This window comes from Opisthocomus hoazin, chromosome 29 (genome assembly GCF_030867145.1).
Source record: "Opisthocomus hoazin isolate bOpiHoa1 chromosome 29, bOpiHoa1.hap1, whole genome shotgun sequence".
NCBI classification, from domain to species: Eukaryota; Metazoa; Chordata; class Aves; order Opisthocomiformes; family Opisthocomidae; genus Opisthocomus; species Opisthocomus hoazin.
Genome location: NC_134442.1, coordinates 6,147,024 through 6,171,273, shown reverse-complemented (window position 1 = coordinate 6,171,273; position 24,250 = coordinate 6,147,024).

The window sequence follows — 24,250 nt, the reverse complement described above, 5'->3', positions numbered from 1 at the left end:
ACGTTTGAAGTTTGAGGTGGCAAGACAAGCAAGCAGCCCCATTCTCTGTGCCTCTGTGCGAGCACTGCCATGGGCAGATGAGGCTGAGCAACAGCTTTCCAGGCTAGCCCCTTCTGGCTGCCAGCTATCTGCAGACGTTCGCACTTTCGGAGCAGGGCTGCGAAAGGAGCCTGGCTGGGACACCAACTTTCCCAGGCTACGTTTGAAGTTTGAGGTGGCAAGACAAGCAAGCAGCCCCATTCTCTGTGCCTCTGTGGGAGCACTGCCATGGGCAGATGAGGCTGAGCAACAGCTTTCCAGGCTAGCACCTTCTGGCTGCCAGCTATCTGCAGACGTTCGCACTTTTGGAGCAGGGCTGCGAAAAGAGCCTGGTTGGGACACCAACTTTCCCAGGCTACGTTTGAAGTTTGAGGTGGCAAGACAAGCAAGCAGCCCCATTCTCTGTGCCTCTGTGCGAGCACTGCCATGGGCAGATGAGGCTGAGCAACAGCTTTCCAGGATAGCCCCTTCTGGCTGCCAGCTATCTGCAGACGTTCGCACTTTCAGAGCAGGGCTGCGAAAGGAGCCTGGCTGGGACACCATCTTTCCCAGCATGCGTTTGAAGTTTCAAGTGGCAAGATAAGCAAGCAGCCCCATTCTCTGTGCCTCTATGCGAGCAGTGCCATGGGCAGATGAGGCTGAGCAACAGCTTTCCAGGCTAGCACCTTCTGGCTGCCAGCTATCGGCAGACGTTCGCACTTTCGGAGCAGGGCTGTGATAGGAGCCTGGCAGGGACACCACCATTCCCAGCATGCGTTTGAAGTTTCAAGTGGCAAGACAAGCAAGCAGCCCCATTCTCTGTGCCTCTGTGCGAGCACTGCCATGGGCAGATGAGGCTGAGCAACAGCTTTCCAGGCTAGCCCCTTCTGGCTGCCAGCTATCTGCAGACGTTCGCACTTTCGGAGCAGGGCTGTGATAGGAGCCTGGCAGGGACACCACCATTCCCAGCATGCGTTTGAAGTTTCAAGTGGCAAGATAAGCAAGCAGCTCCATTCTCTGTGCCTCTATGCGAACAGTGCCATGGGCAGATGAGGCTGAGCAACAGCTTTCCAGGCTAGCCCCTTCTGGCTGCCAGCTATCTGCAGACGTTCGCATTTCAAGAGCAGGGCTGCGAAAGGAGCCTGGCTGGGACACCATCTTTCCCAGCATGCGTTTGAAGTTTCAAGTGGCAAGACAAGCAAGCAGCCCCATTCTCTGTGCCTCTATGCGAGCACTGCCATGGGCAGATGAGGCTGAGCAACAGCTTTCCAGGCTAGCCCCTTCTGCCTGCCAGCTATCTGCAGACGTTCGCACTTTCGGAGCAGGGCTGCGAAAGGAGCCTGGCTGGGACACCAACTTTCCCAGGCTACGTTTGAAGTTTGAGGTGGCAAGACAAGCAAGCAGCCCCATTCTCTGTGCCTCTGTGCGAGCACTGCCATGGGCAGATGAGGCTGAGCAACAGCTTTCCAGGCTAGCCCCTTCTGGCTGCCAGCTATCTGCAGACCTTCGCACTTTCGGAGCAGGGCTGTGATAGGAGCCTGGCAGGGACACCACCATTCCCAGCATGCGTTTCAAGTTTCAAGTGGCAAGATAAGCAAGCAGCCCCATTCTCTGTGCCTCTATGCGAACAGTGCCATGGGCAGATGAGGCTGAGCAACAGCTTTCCAGGCTAGGCCCTTCTGCCTGCCAGCTATCTTCAGACGTTCGCACTTTCGGAGCAGGGCTGTGATAGGAGCCTGGCAGGGACACCACCATTCCCAGCATGCGTTTGAAGTTTCAAGTGGCAAGATAAGCAAGCAGCCCCATTCTCTGTGCCTCTGTGCGAGCACTGCCATGGGCAGATGAGGCTGAGCAACAGCTTTCCAGGATAGCACCTTCTGGCTGCCAGCTATCTGCAGACGTTCGCACTTTCGGAGCAGGGCTGCGAAAGTAGCCTGACAGGGACACCACCATTCCCAGCATGCGTTTGAAATTTCAAGTGGCAAGATAAGCAAGCAGCCCCATTCTCTGTGCCTCTATGCGAACAGTGCCATGGGCAGATGAGGCTGAGCAACAGCTTTCCAGGCTAGCCCCTTCTGCCTGCCAGCTATCTGCAGACGTTCGCACTTTCGGAGCAGGGCTGTGATAGGAGCCTGGCAGGGACACCACCATTCCCAGCATGCGTTTGAAGTTTCAAGTGGCAAGATAAGCAAGCAGCCCCATTCTCTGTGCCTCTATGCGAACAGTGCCATGGGCAGATGAGGCTGAGCAACAGCTTTCCAGGCTAGCCCCTTCTGGCTGCCAGCTATCTGCAGACGTTCGCATTTCAAGAGCAGGGCTGCGAAAGGAGCCTAGCAGGTACACCATCTTTCCCAGGCTACGTTTGAAGTTTGAGGTGGCAAGACAAGCAAGCAGCCCCATTCTCTGTGCCTCTGTGCGAGCACTGCCATGGGCAGATCAGGCTGAGCAACAGCTTTCCAGGATAGCCCCTTCTGCCTGCCAGCTATCTGCAGAAGTTCGCACTTTCGGAGCAGGGCTGCGAAAGGAGCCTGGCTGGGACACCATCTTTCCCAGCATGCGTTTGAAGTTTCAAGTGGCAAGATAAGCAAGCAGCCCCATTCTCTGTGCCTCTATGCGAGCACTGCCATGGGCAGATGAGGCTGAGCAACAGCTTTCCAGGCTAGCCCCTTCTGCCTGCCAGCTATCTGCAGACGTTCGCACTTTCGGAGCAGGGCTGTGATAGGAGCCTGGCAGGGACACCACCATTCCCAGCATGCGTTTGAAGTTTCAAGTGGCAAGATAAGCAAGCAGCCCCATTCTCTGTGCCTCTATGCGAACAGTGCCATGGGCAGATGAGGCTGAGCAACAGCTGTCCAGGCTAGCCACTTCTGGCTGCCAACTATCTGCAGACGTTCGCATTTCAAGAGCAGGGCTGCGAAAGGATCCTGGCTGGGACACCAACTTTCCCAGCATGCGTTTGAAGTTTGAGGTGGCAAGACAAGCAAGCAGCCCCATTCTCTGTGCCTCTGTGCGAGCACTGCCATGGGCAGATGAGGCTGAGCAACAGCTTTCCAGGCTAGCCCCTTCTGCCTGCCAGCTATCTGCAGACGTTCGCACTTTCGGAGCAGGGCTGCGAAAGGAGCCTGGCTGGGACACCAACTTTCCCATGCTACGTTTGAAGTTTCAGGGGGCAAGACAAGCAAGCAGCCCCATTCTCTGTGCCTCTGTGCGAGCACTGCCATGGGCAGATGAGGCTGAGCAACAGCTTTCCAGGCTAGCCCCTTCTGCCTGCCAGCTATCTGCAGACTTTCGCACTTTCGGAGCAGGGCTGTGATAGGAGCCTGGCAGGGACACCACCATTCCCAGCATGCGTTTGAAGTTTCAAGTGGCAAGATAAGCAAGCAGCCCCATTCTCTGTGCCTCTATGCGAACAGTGCCATGGGCAGATGAGGCTGAGCAACAGCTTTCCAGGCTAGCCCCTTCTGCCTGCCAGCTATCTGCAGACGTTCGCACTTTCAGAGCAGGGCTGCGAAAGGAGCCTGGCTGGGACACCAACTTTCCCAGGCTACGTTTGAAGTTTGAGGTGGCAAGACAAGCAAGCAGCCCCATTCTCTGTGCCTCTGTGCGAGCACTGCCATGGGCAGATGAGGCTGAGCAACAGCTTTCCAGGCTAGCCCCTTCTGGCTGCCAGCTATCTGCAGACGTTCGCACTTTCGGAGCAGGGCTGTGATAGGAGCCTGGCAGGGACACCACCATTCCCAGCATGCGTTTGAAGTTTCAAGTGGCAAGATAAGCAAGCAGCCCCATTCTCTGTGCCTCTATGCGAGCACTGCCATGGGCAGATGAGGCTGAGCAACAGCTTTCCAGGCTAGCCCCTTCTGGCTGCCAGCTATCTGCAGACGTTCGCACTTTCGGAGCAGGGCTGTGATAGGAGCCTGGCAGGGACACCACCATTCCCAGCATGCGTTTGAAGTTTGAGGTGGCAAGACAAGCAAGCAGCCCCATTCTCTGTGCCTCTATGCGAGCACTGCCATGGGCAGATGAGGCTGAGCAACAGCTTTCCAGGCTAGCCCCTTCTGCCTGACAGCTATCTGCAGACGTTCGCATTTGAAGAGCAGGGCTGCGAAAGAAGCCAAGCAGGTACACCATCTTTCCCAGGCTACGTTTGAAGTTTGAGGTGGCAAGATAAGCAAGGAGCCGCATTCTCTGTGCCTCTGTGCGAGCAGTGCCGTGGGCAGATGAGGCTGAGCAACAGCTTTCCAGGCTAGCACCTTCTGGATGCCAGCTATCTGCAGACGTTCGCATTTCAAGAGCAGGGCTGCGAAAGGAGCCTGGCTGGGACACCAACATTCCCAGGCTACGTTTGAAGTTTGAGGAGGCAAGACAATCAAGCAGCCCCATTCTCTGTGCCTCTGTGCGAACAGTGCCATGGGCAGATGAGGCTGAGCAACAGCTTTCCAGGCTAGCCCCTTCTGGCTGCCAGCTATCTGCAGACGTTCGCACTTTCGGAGCAGGGCTGTGATAGGAGCCTGGCAGGGACACCACCATTCCCAGCATGCGTTTGAAGTTTCAAGTGGCAAGATAAGCAAGCAGCCCCATTCTCTGTGCCTCTATGCGAACAGTGCCATGGGCAGATGAGGCTGAGCAACAGCTTTCCAGGCTAGCCCCTTCTGGCTGCCAGCTATCTGCAGACGTTCGCATTTCAAGAGCAGGGCTGCGAAAGGAGCCTAGCAGGTACACCAAATTTCCCAGGCTACGTTTGAAGTTTGAGGTGGCAAGACAAGCAAGCAGCCCCATTCTCTGTGCCTCTGTGCGAGCACTGCCATGGGCAGATGAGGCTGAGCAACAGCTTTCCAGGATAGCCCCTTCTGGCTGCCAGCTATCTGCAGACGTTCGCACTTTCGGAGCAGGGCTGCGAAAGGAGCCTGGCTGGGACACCAACTTTCCCAGGCTACGTTTGAAGTTTGAGGTGGCAAGACAAGCAAGCAGCCCCATTCTCTGTGCCTCTGTGCGAGCACTGCCATGGGCAGATGAGGCTGAGCAACAGCTTTACAGGCTAGCCCCTTCTGCCTGCCAGCTATCTGCAGACGTTCGCACTTTCGGAGCAGGGCTGCGAAAGGAGCCTGGCTGGGACACCAACTTTCCCAGGCTACGTTTCAAGTTTGAGGTGGCAAGACAAGCAAGCAGCCCCATTCTCTGTGCCTCTGTGCGAGCACTGCCATGGGCAGATGAGGCTGAGCAACAGCTTTCCAGGCTAGCACCTTCTGGCTGCCAGCTATCTGCAGACGTTCGCAGTTTCGGAGCAGGGCTGTGATAGGAGCCTGGCAGGGACACCACCATTCCCAGCATGCGTTTGAAGTTTCAAGTGGCAAGATAAGCAAGCAGCCCCATTCTCTGTGCCTGTATGCGAACAGTGCCATGGGCAGATGAGGCTGAGCAACAGCTTTCCAGGCTAGCCCCTTCTGGCTGCCAGCTATCTGCAGACGTTCGCATTTCAAGAGCAGGGCTGCGAAAGGAGCCTAGCAGGTACACCATCTTTCCCAGGATACGTTTGAAGTTTGAGGTGGCAAGACAAGCAAGCAGCCCCATTCTCTGTGCCTCTGTGCGAGCACTGCCATGGGCAGATGAGGCTGAGCAACAGCTTTCCAGGCTAGCCCCTTCTGGCTGCCAGCTATCTGCAGACGTTCGCACTTTCGGAGCAGGGCTGTGATAGGAGCCTGGCAGGGACACCACCATTCCCAGCATGCGTTTGAAGTTTCAAGTGGCAAGATAAGCAAGCAGCCCCATTCTCTGTGCCTCTATGCGAACAGTGCCATGGGCAGATGAGGCTGAGCAACAGCTTTCCAGGCTAGCACCTTCTGGCTGCCAGCTATCTGCAGACGTTCGCATTTCAAGAGCAGGGCTGCGAAAGGAGAATAGCAGGTACACCAAATTTCCCAGGCTACGTTTGAAGTTTGAGGTGGCAAGACAAGCAAGCAGCCCCATTCTCTGTGCCTCTGTGCGAGCACTGCCATGGGCAGATCAGGCTGAGCAACAGCTTTCCAGGCTAGCCCCTTCTGCCTGCCAGCTATCTGCAGAAGTTCGCACTTTCGGAGCAGGGCTGCGAAAGGAGCCTGGCTGGGACACCATCTTTCCCAGCATGCGTTTGAAGTTTCAAGTGGCAAGATAAGCAAGCAGCCCCATTCTCTGTGCCTCTATGCGAGCGCTGCCATGGGCAGATGAGGCTGAGCAACAGCTTTCCAGGCTAGACCCTTCTGCCTGCCAGCTATCTGCAGACGTTCGCACTTTCGGAGCAGGGCTGTGATAGGAGCCTGGCAGGGACACCACCATTCCCAGCATGCGTTTGAAGTTTCAAGTGGCAAGATAAGCAAGCAGCCCCATTCTCTGTGCCTCTATGCGAACAGTGCCATGGGCAGATGAGGCTGAGCAACAGCTGTCCAGGCTAGCCACTTCTGGCTGCCAACTATCTGCAGACGTTCGCATTTCAAGAGCAGGGCTGCGAAAGGATCCTGGCTGGGACACCAACTTTCCCAGCATGCGTTTGAAGTTTGAGGTGGCAAGACAAGCAAGCAGCCCCATTCTCTGTGCCTCTGTGCGAGCACTGCCATGGGCAGATGAGGCTGAGCAACAGCTTTCCAGGCTAGCCCCTTCTGCCTGCCAGCTATCTGCAGACGTTCGCACTTTCGGAGCAGGGCTGCGAAAGGAGCCTGGCTGGGACACCAACTTTCCCATGCTACGTTTGAAGTTTCAGGGGGCAAGACAAGCAAGCAGCCCCATTCTCTGTGCCTCTGTGCGAGCACTGCCATGGGCAGATGAGGCTGAGCAACAGCTTTCCAGGCTAGCCCCTTCTGCCTGCCAGCTATCTGCAGACTTTCGCACTTTCGGAGCAGGGCTGTGATAGGAGCCTGGCAGGGACACCACCATTCCCAGCATGCGTTTGAAGTTTCAAGTGGCAAGATAAGCAAGCAGCCCCATTCTCTGTGCCTCTATGCGAACAGTGCCATGGGCAGATGAGGCTGAGCAACAGCTTTCCAGGCTAGCCCCTTCTGCCTGCCAGCTATCTGCAGACGTTCGCACTTTCAGAGCAGGGCTGCGAAAGGAGCCTGGCTGGGACACCAACTTTCCCAGGCTACGTTTGAAGTTTGAGGTGGCAAGACAAGCAAGCAGCCCCATTCTCTGTGCCTCTGTGCGAGCACTGCCATGGGCAGATGAGGCTGAGCAACAGCTTTCCAGGCTAGCCCCTTCTGGCTGCCAGCTATCTGCAGACGTTCGCACTTTCGGAGCAGGGCTGTGATAGGAGCCTGGCAGGGACACCACCATTCCCAGCATGCGTTTGAAGTTTCAAGTGGCAAGATAAGCAAGCAGCCCCATTCTCTGTGCCTCTATGCGAGCACTGCCATGGGCAGATGAGGCTGAGCAACAGCTTTCCAGGCTAGCCCCTTCTGGCTGCCAGCTATCTGCAGACGTTCGCACTTTCGGAGCAGGGCTGTGATAGGAGCCTGGCAGGGACACCACCATTCCCAGCATGCGTTTGAAGTTTGAGGTGGCAAGACAAGCAAGCAGCCCCATTCTCTGTGCCTCTATGCGAGCACTGCCATGGGCAGATGAGGCTGAGCAACAGCTTTCCAGGCTAGCCCCTTCTGCCTGACAGCTATCTGCAGACGTTCGCATTTGAAGAGCAGGGCTGCGAAAGAAGCCAAGCAGGTACACCATCTTTCCCAGGCTACGTTTGAAGTTTGAGGTGGCAAGATAAGCAAGGAGCCGCATTCTCTGTGCCTCTGTGCGAGCAGTGCCGTGGGCAGATGAGGCTGAGCAACAGCTTTCCAGGCTAGCACCTTCTGGATGCCAGCTATCTGCAGACGTTCGCATTTCAAGAGCAGGGCTGCGAAAGGAGCCTGGCTGGGACACCAACTTTCCCAGGCTACGTTTGAAGTTTGAGGTGGCAAGACAAGCAAGCAGCCCCATTCTCTGTGCCTCTGTGCGAGCACTGCCATGGGCAGATGAGGCTGAGCAACAGCTTTCCAGGCTAGCCCCTTCTGCCTGCCAGCTATCTGCAGACGTTCGCACTTTCGGAGCAGGGCTGCGAAAGGAGCCTGGCTGGGACACCAACTTTCCCAGGCTACGTTTCAAGTTTGAGGTGGCAAGACAAGCAAGCAGCCCCATTCTCTGTGCCTCTGTGCGAGCACTGCCATGGGCAGATGAGGCTGAGCAACAGCTTTCCAGGCTAGCACCTTCTGGCTGCCAGCTATCTGCAGACGTTCGCAGTTTCGGAGCAGGGCTGTGATAGGAGCCTGGCAGGGACACCACCATTCCCAGCATGCGTTTGAAGTTTCAAGTGGCAAGATAAGCAAGCAGCCCCATTCTCTGTGCCTGTATGCGAACAGTGCCATGGGCAGATGAGGCTGAGCAACAGCTTTCCAGGCTAGCCCCTTCTGGCTGCCAGCTATCTGCAGACGTTCGCATTTCAAGAGCAGGGCTGCGAAAGGAGCCTAGCAGGTACACCATCTTTCCCAGGATACGTTTGAAGTTTGAGGTGGCAAGACAAGCAAGCAGCCCCATTCTCTGTGCCTCTGTGCGAGCACTGCCATGGGCAGATGAGGCTGAGCAACAGCTTTCCAGGCTAGCCCCTTCTGGCTGCCAGCTATCTGCAGACGTTCGCACTTTCGGAGCAGGGCTGTGATAGGAGCCTGGCAGGGACACCACCATTCCCAGCATGCGTTTGAAGTTTCAAGTGGCAAGATAAGCAAGCAGCCCCATTCTCTGTGCCTCTATGCGAACAGTGCCATGGGCAGATGAGGCTGAGCAACAGCTTTCCAGGCTAGCACCTTCTGGCTGCCAGCTATCTGCAGACGTTCGCATTTCAAGAGCAGGGCTGCGAAAGGAGAATAGCAGGTACACCAAATTTCCCAGGCTACGTTTGAAGTTTGAGGTGGCAAGACAAGCAAGCAGCCCCATTCTCTGTGCCTCTGTGCGAGCACTGCCATGGGCAGATCAGGCTGAGCAACAGCTTTCCAGGCTAGCCCCTTCTGCCTGCCAGCTATCTGCAGAAGTTCGCACTTTCGGAGCAGGGCTGCGAAAGGAGCCTGGCTGGGACACCATCTTTCCCAGCATGCGTTTGAAGTTTCAAGTGGCAAGATAAGCAAGCAGCCCCATTCTCTGTGCCTCTATGCGAGCGCTGCCATGGGCAGATGAGGCTGAGCAACAGCTTTCCAGGCTAGACCCTTCTGCCTGCCAGCTATCTGCAGACGTTCGCACTTTCGGAGCAGGGCTGTGATAGGAGCCTGGCAGGGACACCACCATTCCCAGCATGCGTTTGAAGTTTCAAGTGTCAAGATAAGCAAGCAGCCCCATTCTCTGTGCCTCTATGCGAACAGTGCCATGGGCAGATGAGGCTGAGCAACAGCTTTCCAGGCTAGCCACTTCTGGCTGCCAACTATCTGCAGACGTTCGCATTTCAAGAGCAGGGCTGCGAAAGGAGCGTGGGTGGGACACCAACTTTCCCAGGCTACGTTTGAAGTTTGAGGTGGCAAGACAAGCAAGCAGCCCCATTCTCTGTGCCTCTGTGCGAGCACTGCCATGGGCAGATGAGGCTGAGCAACAGCTTTCCAGGCTAGCCCCTTCTGGCTGCCAGCTATCTGCAGACGTTCGCACTTTCGGAGCAGGGCTGTGATAGGAGCCTGGCAGGGACACCACCATTCCCAGCATGCGTTTGAATTTTCAAGTGGCAAGATAAGCAAGCAGCCCCATTCTCTGTGCCTCTGTGCGAGCACTGCCATGGGCAGATGAGGCTGAGCAACAGCTTTCCAGGCTAGCCCCTTCTGGCTGCCAGCTATCTGCAGACGTTCGCACTTTCGGAGCAGGGCTGTGATAGGAGCCTGGCAGGGACACCACCATTCCCAGCATGCGTTTGAAGTTTGAGGTGGCAAGACAAGCAAGCAGCCCCATTCTCTGTGCCTCTGTGCGAGCACTGCCATGGGCAGATGAGGCTGAGCAACAGCTTTCCAGGCTAGCCCCTTCTGCCTGCCAGCTATCTGCAGACGTTCGCATTTGAAGAGCAGGGCTGCGAAAGAAGCCAAGCAGGTACACCATCTTTCCCAGGCTACGTTTGAAGTTTGAGGTGGCAAGACAAGCAAGGAGCCGCATTCTCTGTGCCTCTGTGCGAGCAGTGCCATGGGCAGATGAGGCTGAGCAACAGCTTTCCAGGCTAGCACCTTCTGGCTGCCAGCTATCTGCAGACGTTCGCATTTCAAGAGCAGGGCTGCGAAAGGAGCCTGGCTGGGACACCAACATTCCCAGGCTACGTTTGAAGATTGAGGAGGCAAGACAAGCAAGCAGCCCCATTCTCTGTGCCTCTGTGCGAACAGTGCCATGGGCAGATGAGGCTGAGCAACAGCTTTCCAGGCTAGCCCCTTCTGCCTGCCAGCTATCTGCAGACGTTCGCACTTTCGGAGCAGGGCTGTGATAGGAGCCTGGCAGGGACACCACCATTCCCAGCATGCGTTTGAAGTTTCAAGTGGCAAGATAAGCAAGCAGCCCCATTCTCTGTGCCTCTATGCGAGCACTGCCATGGGCAGATGAGGCTGAGCAACAGCTTTCCAGGATAGCCCCTTCTGGCTGCCAGCTATCTGCGGACGTTCGCACTTTCGGAGCAGGGCTGCGACAGGAGCCTGGCTGGGACACCACCATTCCCAGCATGCGTTTGAAGTTTGAGGTGGCAAGACAAGCAAGCAGCCCCATTCTCTGTGCCTCTGTGCGAGCACTGCCATGGGCAGATGAGGCTGAGCAACAGCTTTCCAGGCTAGCCCCTTCTGCCTGCCAGCTATCTGCAGACGTTCGCACTTTCGGAGCAGGGCTGCGAAAGGAGCCTGGCTGGGACACCAACTTTCCCAGGCTACGTTTGAAGTTTGAGGTGGCAAGACAAGCAAGCAGCCCCATTCTCTGTGCCTCTGTGCGAGCACTGCCATGGGCAGATGAGGCTGAGCAACAGCTCTCCAGGCTAGCACCTTCTGGCTGCCAGCTATCTGCAGACGTTCGCACTTTCGGAGCAGGGCTGTGATAGGAGCCTGGCAGGGACACCACCATTCCCAGCATGCGTTTGAAGTTTCAAGTGGCAAGATAAGCAAGCAGCCCCATTCTCTGTGCCTCTATGCGAACAGTGCCATGGGCAGATGAGGCTGAGCAACAGCTTTCCAGGCTAGGCCCTTCTGCCTGCCAGCTATCTGCAGACGTTCGCATTTCAAGAGCAGGGCTGCGAAAGGAGCCTAGCAGGTACACCATCTTTCCCAGGCTACGTTTGAAGTTTGAGGTGGCAAGACAAGCAAGCAGCCCCATTCTCTGTGCCTCTGTGCGAGCACTGCCATGGGCAGATGAGGCTGAGCAACAGCTTTCCAGGCTAGCCCCTTCTGGCTGCCAGCTATCTGCAGACGTTCGCACTTTCGGAGCAGGGCTGTGATAGGAGCCTGGCAGGGACACCACCATTCCCAGCATGCGTTTGAAGTTTCAAGTGGCAAGATAAGCAAGCAGCCCCATTCTCTGTGCCTGTATGCGAACAGTGCCATGGGCAGATGAGGCTGAGGAACAGCTTTCCAGGCTAGCCCCTTCTGGCTGCCAGCTATCTGCAGACGTTCGCATTTCAAGAGCAGGGCTGCGAAAGGAGCCTGGCTGGGACACCATCTTTCCCAGGATACGTTTGAAGTTTGAGGTGGCAAGACAAGCAAGCAGCCCCATTCTCTGTGCCTCTGTGCGAGCACTGCCATGGGCAGATGAGGCTGAGCAACAGCTTTCCAGGCTAGCCCCTTCTGCCTGCCAGCTATCTGCAGACGTTCGCATTTGAAGAGCAGGGCTGCGAAAGAAGCCAAGCAGGTACACCATCTTTCCCAGGCTACGTTTGAAGTTTGAGGTGGCAAGACAAGCAAGGAGCCGCATTCTCTGTGCCTCTGTGCGAGCAGTGCCGTGGGCAGATGAGGCTGAGCAACAGCTTTCCAGGCTAGCCCCTTCTGGCTGCCAGCTATCTGCAGACGTTCGCATTTCAAGAGCAGGGCTGCGAAAGGAGCCTGGCTGGGACACCAACATTCCCAGGCTACGTTTGAAGTTTGAGGAGGCAAGACAAGCAAGCAGCCCCATTCTCTGTGCCTCTGTGCGAACAGTGCCATGGGCAGATGAGGCTGAGCAACAGCTTTCCAGGCTAGCCCCTTCTGGCTGCCAGCTATCTGCAGACGTTCGCACTTTCGGAGCAGGGCTGTGATAGGAGCCTGGCAGGGACACCACCATTCCCAGCATGCGTTTGAAGTTTCAAGTGGCAAGATAAGCAAGCAGCCCCATTCTCTGTGCCTCTGTGCGAGCACTGCCATGGGCAGATGAGGCTGAGCAACAGCTTTCCAGGATAGCCCCTTCTGGCTGCCAGCTATCTGCAGACGTTCGCACTTTCGGAGCAGGGCTGCGAAAGGAGCCTGGCTGGGACACCAACTTTCCCAGGCTACGTTTGAAGTTTGAGGTGGCAAGACAAGCAAGCAGCCCCATTCTCTGTGCCTCTGTGCGAGCACTGCCATGGGCAGATGAGGCTGAGCAACAGCTTTCCAGGCTAGCCCCTTCTGCCTGCCAGCTATCTGCAGACGTTCGCACTTTCGGAGCAGGGCTGCGAAAGGAGCCTGGCTGGGACACCAACTTTCCCAGGCTACGTTTGAAGTTTGAGGTGGCAAGACAAGCAAGCAGCCCCATTCTCTGTGCCTCTGTGCGAGCACTGCCATGGGCAGATGAGGCTGAGCAACAGCTTTCCAGGCTAGCACCTTCTGGCTGCCAGCTATCTGCAGACGTTCGCACTTTCGGAGCAGGGCTGTGATAGGAGCCTGGCAGGGACACCACCATTCCCAGCATGCGTTTGAAGTTTCAAGTGGCAAGATAAGCAAGCAGCCCCATTCTCTGTGCCTGTAGGCGAACAGTGCCATGGGCAGATGAGGCTGAGCAACAGCTTTCCAGGCTAGCCCCTTCTGGCTGCCAGCTATCTGCAGACGTTCGCATTTCAAGAGCAGGGCTGCGAAAGGAGCCTAGCAGGTACACCATCTTTCCCAGGATACGTTTGAAGTTTGAGGTGGCAAGACAAGCAAGCAGCCCCATTCTCTGTGCCTCTGTGCGAGCACTGCCATGGGCAGATGAGGCTGAGCAACAGCTTTCCAGGCTAGCCCCTTCTGCCTGCCAGCTATCTGCAGACGTTCGCACTTTCGGAGCAGGGCTGTGATAGGAGCCTGGCAGGGACACCATCATTCCCAGCATGCGTTTGAAGTTTCAAGTGGCAAGATAAGCAAGCAGACCCATTCTCTGTGCCTCTATGCGAACAGTGCCATGGGCAGATGAGGCTGAGCAACAGCTTTCCAGGCTAGCACCTTCTGGCTGCCAGCTATCTGCAGACGTTCGCATTTCAAGAGCAGGGCTGCGAAAGGAGAATAGCAGGTACACCAAATTTCCCAGGCTACGTTTGAAGTTTGAGGTGGCAAGACAAGCAAGCAGCCCCATTCTCTGTGCCTCTGTGCGAGCACTGCCATGGGCAGATGAGGCTGAGCAACAGCTTTCCAGGATAGCCCCTTCTGGCTGCCAGCTATCTGCAGACCTTCGCACTTTCGGAGCAGGGCTGCGAAAGGAGCCTGGCTGGGACACCAACTTTCCCAGGTTACGTTTGAAGTTTGAGGTGGCAAGACAAGCAAGCAGCCCCATTCTCTGTGCCTCTGTGCGAGCACTGCCATGGGCAGATGAGGCTGAGCAACAGCTTTCCAGGCTAGCCCCTTCTGCCTTGCAGCTATCTGCAGACGTTCGCACTTTCGGAGCAGGGCTGTGATAGGAGCCTGGCAGGGACACCACCATTCCCAGCATGCGTTTGAAGTTTCAAGTGGCAAGATAAGCAAGCAGCCCCATTCTCTGTGCCTGTATGCGAACAGTGCCATGGGCAGATGAGGCTGAGCAACAGCTTTCCAGGCTAGCCCCTTCTGGCTGCCAGCTATCTGCAGACGTTCGCACTTTCGGAGCAGGGCTGCGAAAGGAGCCTGGCTGGGACACCAACTTTCCCAGGCTACGTTTGAAGTTTGAGGTGGCAAGACAAGCAAGCAGCCCCATTCTCTGTGCCTCTGTGCGAGCACTGCCATGGGCAGATGAGGCTGAGCAACAGCTTTCCAGGCTAGCCCCTTCTGCCTAACAGCTATCTGCAGACGTTCGCACTTTCGGAGCAGGGCTGTGATAGGAGCCTGGCAGGGACACCACCATTCCCAGCATGCGTTTGAAGTTTCAAGTGGCAAGATAAGCAAGCAGCCCCATTCTCTGTGCCTCTATGCGAACAGTGCCATGGGCAGATGAGGCTGAGCAACAGCTTTCCAGGCTAGCCACTTCTGGCTGCCAACTATCTGCAGACGTTCGCATTTCAAGAGCAGGGCTGCGAAAGGAGCCTGGCTGGGACACCAACTTTCCCAGGCTACGTTTGAAGTTTGAGGTGGCAAGACAAGCAAGCAGCCCCATTCTCTGTGCCTCTGTGCGAGCACTGCCATGGGCAGATGAGGCTGAGCAACAGCTTTCCAGGCTAGCCCCTTCTGGCTGCCAGCTATCTGCAGACGTTCGCACTTTCGGAGCAGGGCTGCGAAAGGAGCCTGGCTGGGACACCAACTTTCCCAGGCTACGTTTGAAGTTTCAGGGGTCAAGACAAGCAAGCAGCCCCATTCTCTGTGCCTCTGTGCGAGCACTGCCATGGGCAGATCAGGCTGAGCAACAGCTTTCCAGGCTAGCCCCTTCTGCCTGCCAGCTATCTGCAGACTTTCGCACTTTCGGAGCAGGGCTGTGATAGGAGCCTGGCAGGGACACCACCATTCCCAGCATGCGTTTGAAGTTTCAAGTGGCAAGATAAGCAAGCAGCCCCATTCTCTGTGCCTCTATGCGAACAGTGCCATGGGCAGATGAGGCTGAGCAACAGCTTTCCAGGCTAGCCCCTTCTGGCTGCCAGCTATCTGCAGACGTTCACACTTTCGGAGCAGGGCTGCGAAAGGAGCCTGGCTGGGACACCAACTTTCCCAGCATGCATTTGAAGTTTGAGGTGGCAAGACAAGCAAGCAGCCCCATTCTCTGTGCCTCTGTGCGAGCACTGCCATGGGCAGATGAGGCTGAGCAACAGCTTTCCAGGCTAGCCCCTTCTGGCTGCCAGCTATCTGCAGACGTTCGCACTTTCGGAGCAGGGCTGTGATAGGAGCCTGGCAGGGACACCACCATTCCCAGCATGCGTTTGAATTTTCAAGTGGCAAGATAAGCAAGCAGCCCCATTCTCTGTGCCTCTATGCGAGCACTGCCATGGGCAGATGAGGCTGAGCAACAGCTTTCCAGGCTAGCCCCTTCTGCCTAACAGCTATCTGCAGACGTTCGCACTTTCGGAGCAGGGCTGTGATAGGAGCCTGGCAGGGACACCACCATTCCCAGCATGCGTTTGAAGTTTGAGGTGGCAAGACAAGCAAGCAGCCCCATTCTCTGTGCCTCTGTGCGAGCACTGCCATGGGCAGATGAGGCTGAGCAACAGCTTTCCAGGCTAGCCCCTTCTGGCTGCCAGCTATCTGCAGACGTTCGCATTTGAAGAGCAGGGCTGCGAAAGAAGCCTAGCAGGTACACCATCTTTCCCAGGCTACGTTTGAAGTTTGAGGCGGCAAGACAAGCAAGGAGCCGCATTCTCTGTGCCTCTGTGCGAGCACTGCCATGGGCAGATGAGGCTGAGCAACAGCTTTCCAGGCTAGCACCTTCTGGCTGCCAGCTATCTGCAGACGTTCGCACTTTCGGAGCAGGGCTGTGATAGGAGCCTGGCAGGGACACCACCATTCCCAGCATGCGTTTGAAGTTTCAAGTGGCAAGATAAGCAAGCAGCCCCATTCTCTGTGCCTCTATGCGAGCACTGCCATGGGCAGATGAGGCTGAGCAACAGCTTTCCAGGCTAGCCCCTTCTGGCTGCCAGCTATCTGCAGACGTTCGCACTTTCGGAGCAGGGCTGTGATAGGAGCCTGGCAGGGACACCACCATTCCCAGCATGCGTTTGAAGTTTGAGGTGGCAAGACAAGCAAGCAGCCCCATTCTCTGTGCCTCTGTGCGAGCACTGCCATGGGCAGATGAGGCTGAGCAACAGCTTTCCAGGCTAGCACCTTCTGCCTGCCAGCTATCTGCAGACGTTCGCATTTCAAGAGCAGGGCTGCGAAAGAAGCCTAGCAGGTACACCATCTTTCCCAGGCTACGTTTGAAGTTTGAGGTGGCAAGACAAGCAAGGAGCCGCATTCTCTGTGCCTCTGTGCGAGCAGTGCCGTGGGCAGATGAGGCTGAGCAACAGCTCTCCAGGCTAGCACCTTCTGGCTGCCAGCTATCTGCAGACGTTCGCATTTCAAGAGCAGGGCTGCGAAAGGAGCCTGGCTGGGACACCAACATTCCCAGGCTACGTTTGAAGTTTGAGGAGGCAAGACAAGCAAGCAGCCCCATTCTCTGTGCCTCTGTGCGACCAGTGCCATGGGCAGATCAGGCTGAGCAACAGCTTTCCAGGCTAGCCCCTTCTGGCTGCCAGCTATCTGCAGACGTTCGCACTTTCGGAGCAGGGCTGTGATAGGAGCCTGGCAGGGACACCACCATTCCCAGCATGCGTTTGAAGTTTCAAGTGGCAAGATAAGCAAGAAGCCCCATTCTCTGTGCCTCTATGCGAACAGTGCCATGGGCAGATGAGGCTGAGCAACAGCTTTCCAGGCTAGCCCCTTCTGGCTGCCAGCTATCTGCAGACGTTCACACTTTCGGAGCAGGGCTGCGAAAGGAGCCTGGCTGGGACACCAACTTTCCCAGCATGCATTTGAAGTTTGAGGTGGCAAGACAAGCAAGCAGCCCCATTCTCTGTGCCTCTGTGCGAGCACTGCCATGGGCAGATGAGGCTGAGCAACAGCTTTCCAGGCTAGCCCCTTCTGGCTGCCAGCTATCTGCAGACGTTCGCACTTTCGGAGCAGGGCTGTGATAGGAGCCTGGCAGGGACACCACCATTCCCAGCATGCGTTTGAATTTTCAAGTGGCAAGATAAGCAAGCAGCCCCATTCTCTGTGCCTCTATGCGAGCACTGCCATGGGCAGATGAGGCTGAGCAACAGCTTTCCAGGCTAGCCCCTTCTGCCTAACAGCTATCTGCAGACGTTCGCACTTTCGGAGCAGGGCTGTGATAGGAGCCTGGCAGGGACACCACCATTCCCAGCATGCGTTTGAAGTTTGAGGTGGCAAGACAAGCAAGCAGCCCCATTCTCTGTGCCTCTGTGCGAGCACTGCCATGGGCAGATGAGGCTGAGCAACAGCTTTCCAGGCTAGCCCCTTCTGGCTGCCAGCTATCTGCAGACGTTCGCATTTGAAGAGCAGGGCTGCGAAACAAGCCTAGCAGGTACACCATCTTTCCCAGGCTACGTTTGAAGTTTGAGGCGGCAAGACAAGCAAGGAGCCGCATTCTCTGTGCCTCTGTGCGAGCACTGCCATGGGCAGATGAGGCTGAGCAACAGCTTTCCAGGCTAGCACCTTCTGGCTGCCAGCTATCTGCAGACGTTCGCACTTTCGGAGCAGGGCTGTGATAGGAGCCTGGCAGGGACACCACCATTCCCAGCATGCGTTTGAAGTTTCAAGTGGCAAGATAAGCAAGCAGCCCCATTCTCTGTGCCTCTATGCGAGCACTGCCATGGGCAGATGAGGCTGAGCAACAGCTTTCCAGGCTAGCCCCTTCTGCCTGCCAGCTATCTGCAGACGTTCGCACTTTCGGAGCAGGGCTGTGATAGGAGCCTGGCAGGGACACCACCATTCCCAGCATGCGTTTGAAGTTTGAGGTGGCAAGACAAGCAAGCAGCCCCATTCTCTGTGCCTCTGTGCGAGCACTGCCATGGGCAGATGAGGCTGAGCAACAGCTTTCCAGGCTAGCACCTTCTGCCTGCCAGCTATCTGCAGACGTTCGCATTTCAAGAGCAGGGCTGCGAAAGAAGCCTAGCAGGTACACCATCTTTCCCAGGCTACGTTTGAAGTTTGAGGTGGCAAGACAAGCAAGGAGCCGCATTCTCTGTGCCTCTGTGCGAGCAGTGCCGTGGGCAGATGAGGCTGAGCAACAGCTCTCCAGGCTAGCACCTTCTGGCTGCCAGCTATCTGCAGACGTTCGCATTTCAAGAGCAGGGCTGCGAAAGGAGCCTGGCTGGGACACCAACATTCCCAGGCTACGTTTGAAGTTTGAGGAGGCAAGACAAGCAAGCAGCCCCATTCTCTGTGCCTCTGTGCGACCAGTGCCATGGGCAGATCAGGCTGAGCAACAGCTTTCCAGGCTAGCCCCTTCTGCCTGCCAGCTATCTGCAGACGTTCGCACTTTCGGAGCAGGGCTGTGATAGGAGCCTGGCAGGGACACCACCATTCCCAGCATGCGTTTGAAGTTTCAAGTGGCAAGACAAGCAAGCAGCCCCATTCTCTGTGCCTCTATGCGAGCACTGCCATGGGCAGATGAGGCTGAGCAACAGCTTTCCAGGCTAGCCCCTTCTGCCTGCCAGCTATCTGCAGACGTTCGCACTTTCGGAGCAGGGCTGTGATAGGAGCCTGGCAGGGACACCACCATTCCCAGCATGCGTTTGAAGTTTGAGGTGGCAAGACAAGCAAGCAGCCCCATTCTCTGTGCCTCTGTGCGAGCACTGCCATGGGCAGATGAGGCTGAGCAACAGCTTTCCAGGCTAGCCCCTTCTGCCTGCCAGCTATCTGCAGACGTTCGCATTTCAAGAGCAGGGCTGCGAAAGAAGCCTAGCAGGTACACCATCTTTCCCAGGCTACGTTTGAAGTTTGAGGTGGCAAGACAAGCAAGGAGCCGCATTCTCTGTGCCTCTGTGCGAGCACTGCCATGGGCAGATGAGGCTGAGCAACAGCTTTCCAGGCTAGCACCTTCTGGCTGCCAGCTATCTGCAGACGTTCGCATTTCAAGAGCAGGGCTGCGAAAGGAGCCTGGCTGGGACACCAACATTCCCAGGCTACGTTTGAAGTTTGAGGTGGCAAGACAAGCAAGCAGCCCCATTCTCTGTGCCTCTGTGCGAGCACTGCCATGGGCAGATCAGGCTGAGCAACAGCTTTCCAGGCTAGCCCCTTCTGGCTGCCAGCTATCTGCAGACGTTCGCACTTTCGGAGCAGGGCTGTGATAGGAGCCTGGCAGGGACACCACCATTCCCAGCATGCGTTTGAAGTTTCAAGTGGCAAGATAAGCAAGCAGCCCCATTCTCTGTGCCTCTATGCGAACAGTGCCATGGGCAGATGAGGCTGAGCAACAGCTTTCCAGGCTAGCCCCTTCTGGCTGCCAGCTATCTGCAGACGTTCGCATTTCAAGAGCAGGGCTGCGAAAGGAGCCTAGCAGGTACACCAAATTTCCCAGGCTACGTTTGAAGTTTGAGGTGGCAAGACAAGCAAGCAGCCCCATTCTCTGTGCCTCTGTGCGAGCACTGCCATGGGCAGATGAGGCTGAGCAACAGCTTTCCAGGATAGACCCTTCTGGCTGCCAGCTATCTGCAGACGTTCGCACTTTCGGAGCAGGGCTGTGATAGGAGCCTGGCAGGGACACCACCATTCCCAGCATGCGTTTGAAGTTTCAAGTAGTAAGATAAGCAAGCAGCCCCATTCTCTGTGCCTCTGTGCGAACAGTGCCATGGGCAGATCAGGCTGAGCAACAGCTTTCCAGGCTAGCCCCTTCTGCCTGCCAGCTATCTGCAGACGTTCGCATTTCAAGAGCAGGGCTGCGAAAGGAGCCTAGCAGGTACACCATCTTTCCCAGGCTACGTTTGAAGTTTGAGGTGGCAAGACAAGCAAGCAGCCCCATTCTCTGTGCCTCTGTGCGAGCACTGCCATGGGCAGATGAGGCTGAGCAACAGCTTTCCAGGCTAGCCCCTTCTGGCTGCCAGCTATCTGCAGACCTTCGCACTTTCGGAGCAGGGCTGCGAAAGGAGCCTGGCTGGGACACCATCTTTCCCAGGCTACGTTTGAAGTTTGAGGTGGCAAGACAAGCAAGCAGCCCCATTCTCTGTGCCTCTGTGCGAGCACTGCCATGGGCAGATGAGGCTGAGCAACAGCTTTCCAGGCTAGCCCCTTCTGCCTGCCAGCTATCTGCAGACGTTCGCACTTTCGGAGCAGGGCTGCGAAAGGAGCCTGGCTGGGACACCAACTTTCCCATGCTACGTTTGAAGTTTGAGGTGGCAAGACAAGCAAGCAGCCCCATTCTCTGTGCCTCTGTGCGAGCACTGCCATGGGCAGATGAGGCTGAGCAACAGCTTTCCAGGCTAGCCCCTTCTGGCTGCCAGCTATCTGCAGACGTTCGCATTTCAAGAGCAGGGCTGCGAAAGGAGCCTAGCAGGTACACCAAATTTCCCAGGCTACGTTTGAAGTTTGAGGTGGCAAGACAAGCAAGCAGCCCCATTCTCTGTGCCTCTGTGCGAGCACTGCCATGGGCAGATGAGGCTGAGCAACAGCTTTCCAGGATAGACCCTTCTGGCTGCCAGCTATCTGCAGACGTTCGCACTTTCGGAGCAGGGCTGTGATAGGAGCCTGGCAGGGACACCACCATTCCCAGCATGCGTTTGAAGTTTCAAGTAGTAAGATAAGCAAGCAGCCCCATTCTCTGTGCCTCTGTGCGAACAGTGCCATGGGCAGATCAGGCTGAGCAACAGCTTTCCAGGCTAGCCCCTTCTGGCTGCCAGCTATCTGCAGACCTTCGCACTTTCGGAGCAGGGCTGCGAAAGGAGCCTGGCTGGGACACCATCTTTCCCAGGCTACGTTTGAAGTTTGAGGTGGCAAGACAAGCAAGCAGCCCCATTCTCTGTGCCTCTGTGCGAGCACTGCCATGGGCAGATGAGGCTGAGCAACAGCTTTCCAGGCTAGCCCCTTCTGCCTGCCAGCTATCTGCAGACGTTCGCACTTTCGGAGCAGGGCTGCGAAAGGAGCCTGGCTGGGACACCAACTTTCCCATGCTACGTTTGAAGTTTGAGGTGGCAAGACAAGCAAGCAGCCCCATTCTCTGTGCCTCTGTGCGAGCACTGCCATGGGCAGATGAGGCTGAGCAACAGCTTTCCAGGCTAGCCCCTTCTGCCTGCCAGCTATCTGCAGACCTTCGCACTTTCGGAGCAGGGCTGTGATAGGAGCCTGGCAGGGACACCACCATTCCCAGCATGCGTTTGAAGTTTCAAGTGGCAAGATAAGCAAGCAGCCCCATTCTCTGTGCCTCTATGCGAACAGTGCCATGGGCAGATGAGGCTGAGCAACAGCTTTCCAGGCTAGCCCCTTCTGCCTGCCAGCTATCTGCAGACGTTCGCATTTCAAGAGCAGGGCTGCGAAAGGAGCCTAGCAGGTACACCAAATTTCCCAGGCTACGTTTGAAGTTTGAGGCGGCAAGACAAGCAAGGAGCCGCATTCTCTGTGCCTCTGTGCGAGCACTGCCATGGGCAGATGAGGCTGAGCAACAGCTTTCCAGGCTAGCCCCTTCTGCCTGCCAGCTATCTGCAGACGTTCGCACTTTCGGAGCAGGGCTGTGATAGGAGCCTGGCAGGGACACCACCATTCCCAGCACGCGTTTGAAGTTTGAGGTGGCAAGACAAGCAAGCAGCCCCATTCTCTGTGCCTCTGTGCGAGCACTGCCATGGGCAGATGAGGCTGAGCAACAGCTTTCCAGGCTAGCCCCTTCTGGCTGCCAGCTATCTGCAGACGTTCGCATTTCAAGAGCAGGGCTGCGAAAGAAGCCTAGCAGGTACACCATCTTTCCCAGGCTACGTTTGAAGTTTGAGGTGGCAAGACAAGCAAGGAGCCGCATTCTCTGTGCCTCTGTGCGAGCAGTGCCATGGGCAGATGAGGCTGAGCAACAGCTTTCCAGGCTAGCCCCTTCTGCCTGCCAGCTATCTGCAGACGTTCGCACTTTCGGAGCAGGGCTGCGAAAGGAGCCTGGCTGGGACACCAACTTTCCCAGGCTACGTTTGAAGTTTGAGGTGGCAAGACAAGCAAGCAGCCCCATTCTCTGTGCCTCTGTGCGAGCACTGCCATGGGCAGATGAGGCTGAGCAACAGCTTTCCAGGCTAGCCCCTTCTGGCTGCCAGCTATCTGCAGACCTTCGCACTTTCGGAGCAGGGCTGTGATAGGAGCCTGGCAGGGACACCACCATTCCCAGCATGCGTTTCAAGTTTCAAGTGGCAAGATAAGCAAGCAGCCCCATTCTCTGTGCCTCTATGCGAACAGTGCCATGGGCAGATGAGGCTGAGCAACAGCTTTCCAGGCTAGGCCCTTCTGCCTGCCAGCTATCTTCAGACGTTCGCACTTTCGGAGCAGGGCTGTGATAGGAGCCTGGCAGGGACACCACCATTCCCAGCATGCGTTTGAAGTTTCAAGTGGCAAGATAAGCAAGCAGCCCCATTCTCTGTGCCTCTGTGCGAGCACTGCCATGGGCAGATGAGGCTGAGCAACAGCTTTCCAGGCTAGCACCTTCTGGCTGCCAGCTATCTGCAGACGTTCGCACTTTCGGAGCAGGGCTGCGAAAGTAGCCTGGCAGGGACACCACCATTCCCAGCATGCGTTTGAAGTTTCAAGTGGCAAGATAAGCAAGCAGCCCCATTCTCTGTGCCTCTATGCGAACAGTGCCATGGGCAGATGAGGCTGAGCAACAGCTTTCCAGGCTAGCCCCTTCTGCCTGCCAGCTATCTGCAGACGTTCGCACTTTCGGAGCAGGGCTGTGATAGGAGCCTGGCAGGGACACCACCATTCCCAGCATGCGTTTTGAAGTTTCAAGTGGCAAGATAAGCAAGCAGCCCCATTCTCTGTGCCTCTATGCGAACAGTGCCATGGGCAGATGAGGCTGAGCAACAGCTTTCCAGGCTAGCCACTTCTGGCTGCCAACTATCTGCAGACGTTCGCATTTCAAGAGCAGGGCTGCGAAAGGAGCCTGGGTGGGACACCAACTTTCCCAGGCTACGTTTGAAGTTTGAGGTGGCAAGACAAGCAAGCAGCCCCATTCTCTGTGCCTCTGTGCGAGCACTGCCATGGGCAGATGAGGCTGAGCAACAGCTTTCCAGGCTAGCACCTTCTGCCTGCCAGCTATCTGCAGACGTTCGCACTTTCGGAGCAGGGCTGCGAAAGGAGCCTGGCTGGGACACCAACTTTCCCAGGCTACTTTTGAAGTTTCAGGGGGCAAGACAAGCAAGCAGCCCCATTCTCTGTGCCTCTGTGCGAGCACTGCCATGGGCAGATCAGGCTGAGCAACAGCTTTCCAGGCTAGCCCCTTCTGCCTGCCAGCTATCTGCAGACTTTCGCACTTTCGGAGCAGGGCTGTGATAGGAGCCTGGCAGGGACACCACCATTCCCAGCATGCGTTTGAAGTTTCAAGTGGCAAGATAAGCAAGCAGCCCCATTCTCTGTGCCTCTATGCGAACAGTGCCATGGGCAGATGAGGCTGAGCAACAGCTTTCCAGGCTAGCCCCTTCTGCCTGCCAGCTATCTGCAGACGTTCGCACTTTCAGAGCAGGGCTGCGAAAGGAGCCTGGCTGGGACACCAACTTTCCCAGGCTACGTTTGAAGTTTGAGGTGGCAAGACAAGCAAGCAGCCCCATTCTCTGTGCCTCTGTGCGAGCACTGCCATGGGCAGATGAGGCTGAGCAACAGCTTTCCAGGCTAGCCCCTTCTGGCTGCCAGCTATCTGCAGACGTTCGCACTTTCGGAGCAGGGCTGTGATAGGAGCCTGGCAGGGACACCACCATTCCCAGCATGCGTTTGAAGTTTCAAGTGGCAAGATAAGCAAGCAGCCCCATTCTCTGTGCCTCTATGCGAGCACTGCCATGGGCAGATGAGGCTGAGCAACAGCTTTCCAGGCTAGCCCCTTCTGGCTGCCAGCTATCTGCAGACGTTCGCATTTCAAGAGCAGGGCTGCGAAAGGAGCCTAGCAGGTACACCAAATTTCCCAGGCTACGTTTGAAGTTTGAGGTGGCAAGACAAGCAAGCAGCCCCATTCTCTGTGCCTCTGTGCGAGCACTGCCATGGGCAGATGAGGCTGAGCAACAGCTTTCCAGGATAGCCCCTTCTGGCTGCCAGCTATCTGCAGACGTTCGCACTTTCGGAGCAGGGCTGCGAAAGGAGCCTGGCTGGGACACCAACTTTCCCAGGCTACGTTTGAAGTTTGAGGTGGCAAGACAAGCAAGCAGCCCCATTCTCTGTGCCTCTGTGCGAGCACTGCCATGGGCAGATGAGGCTGAGCAACA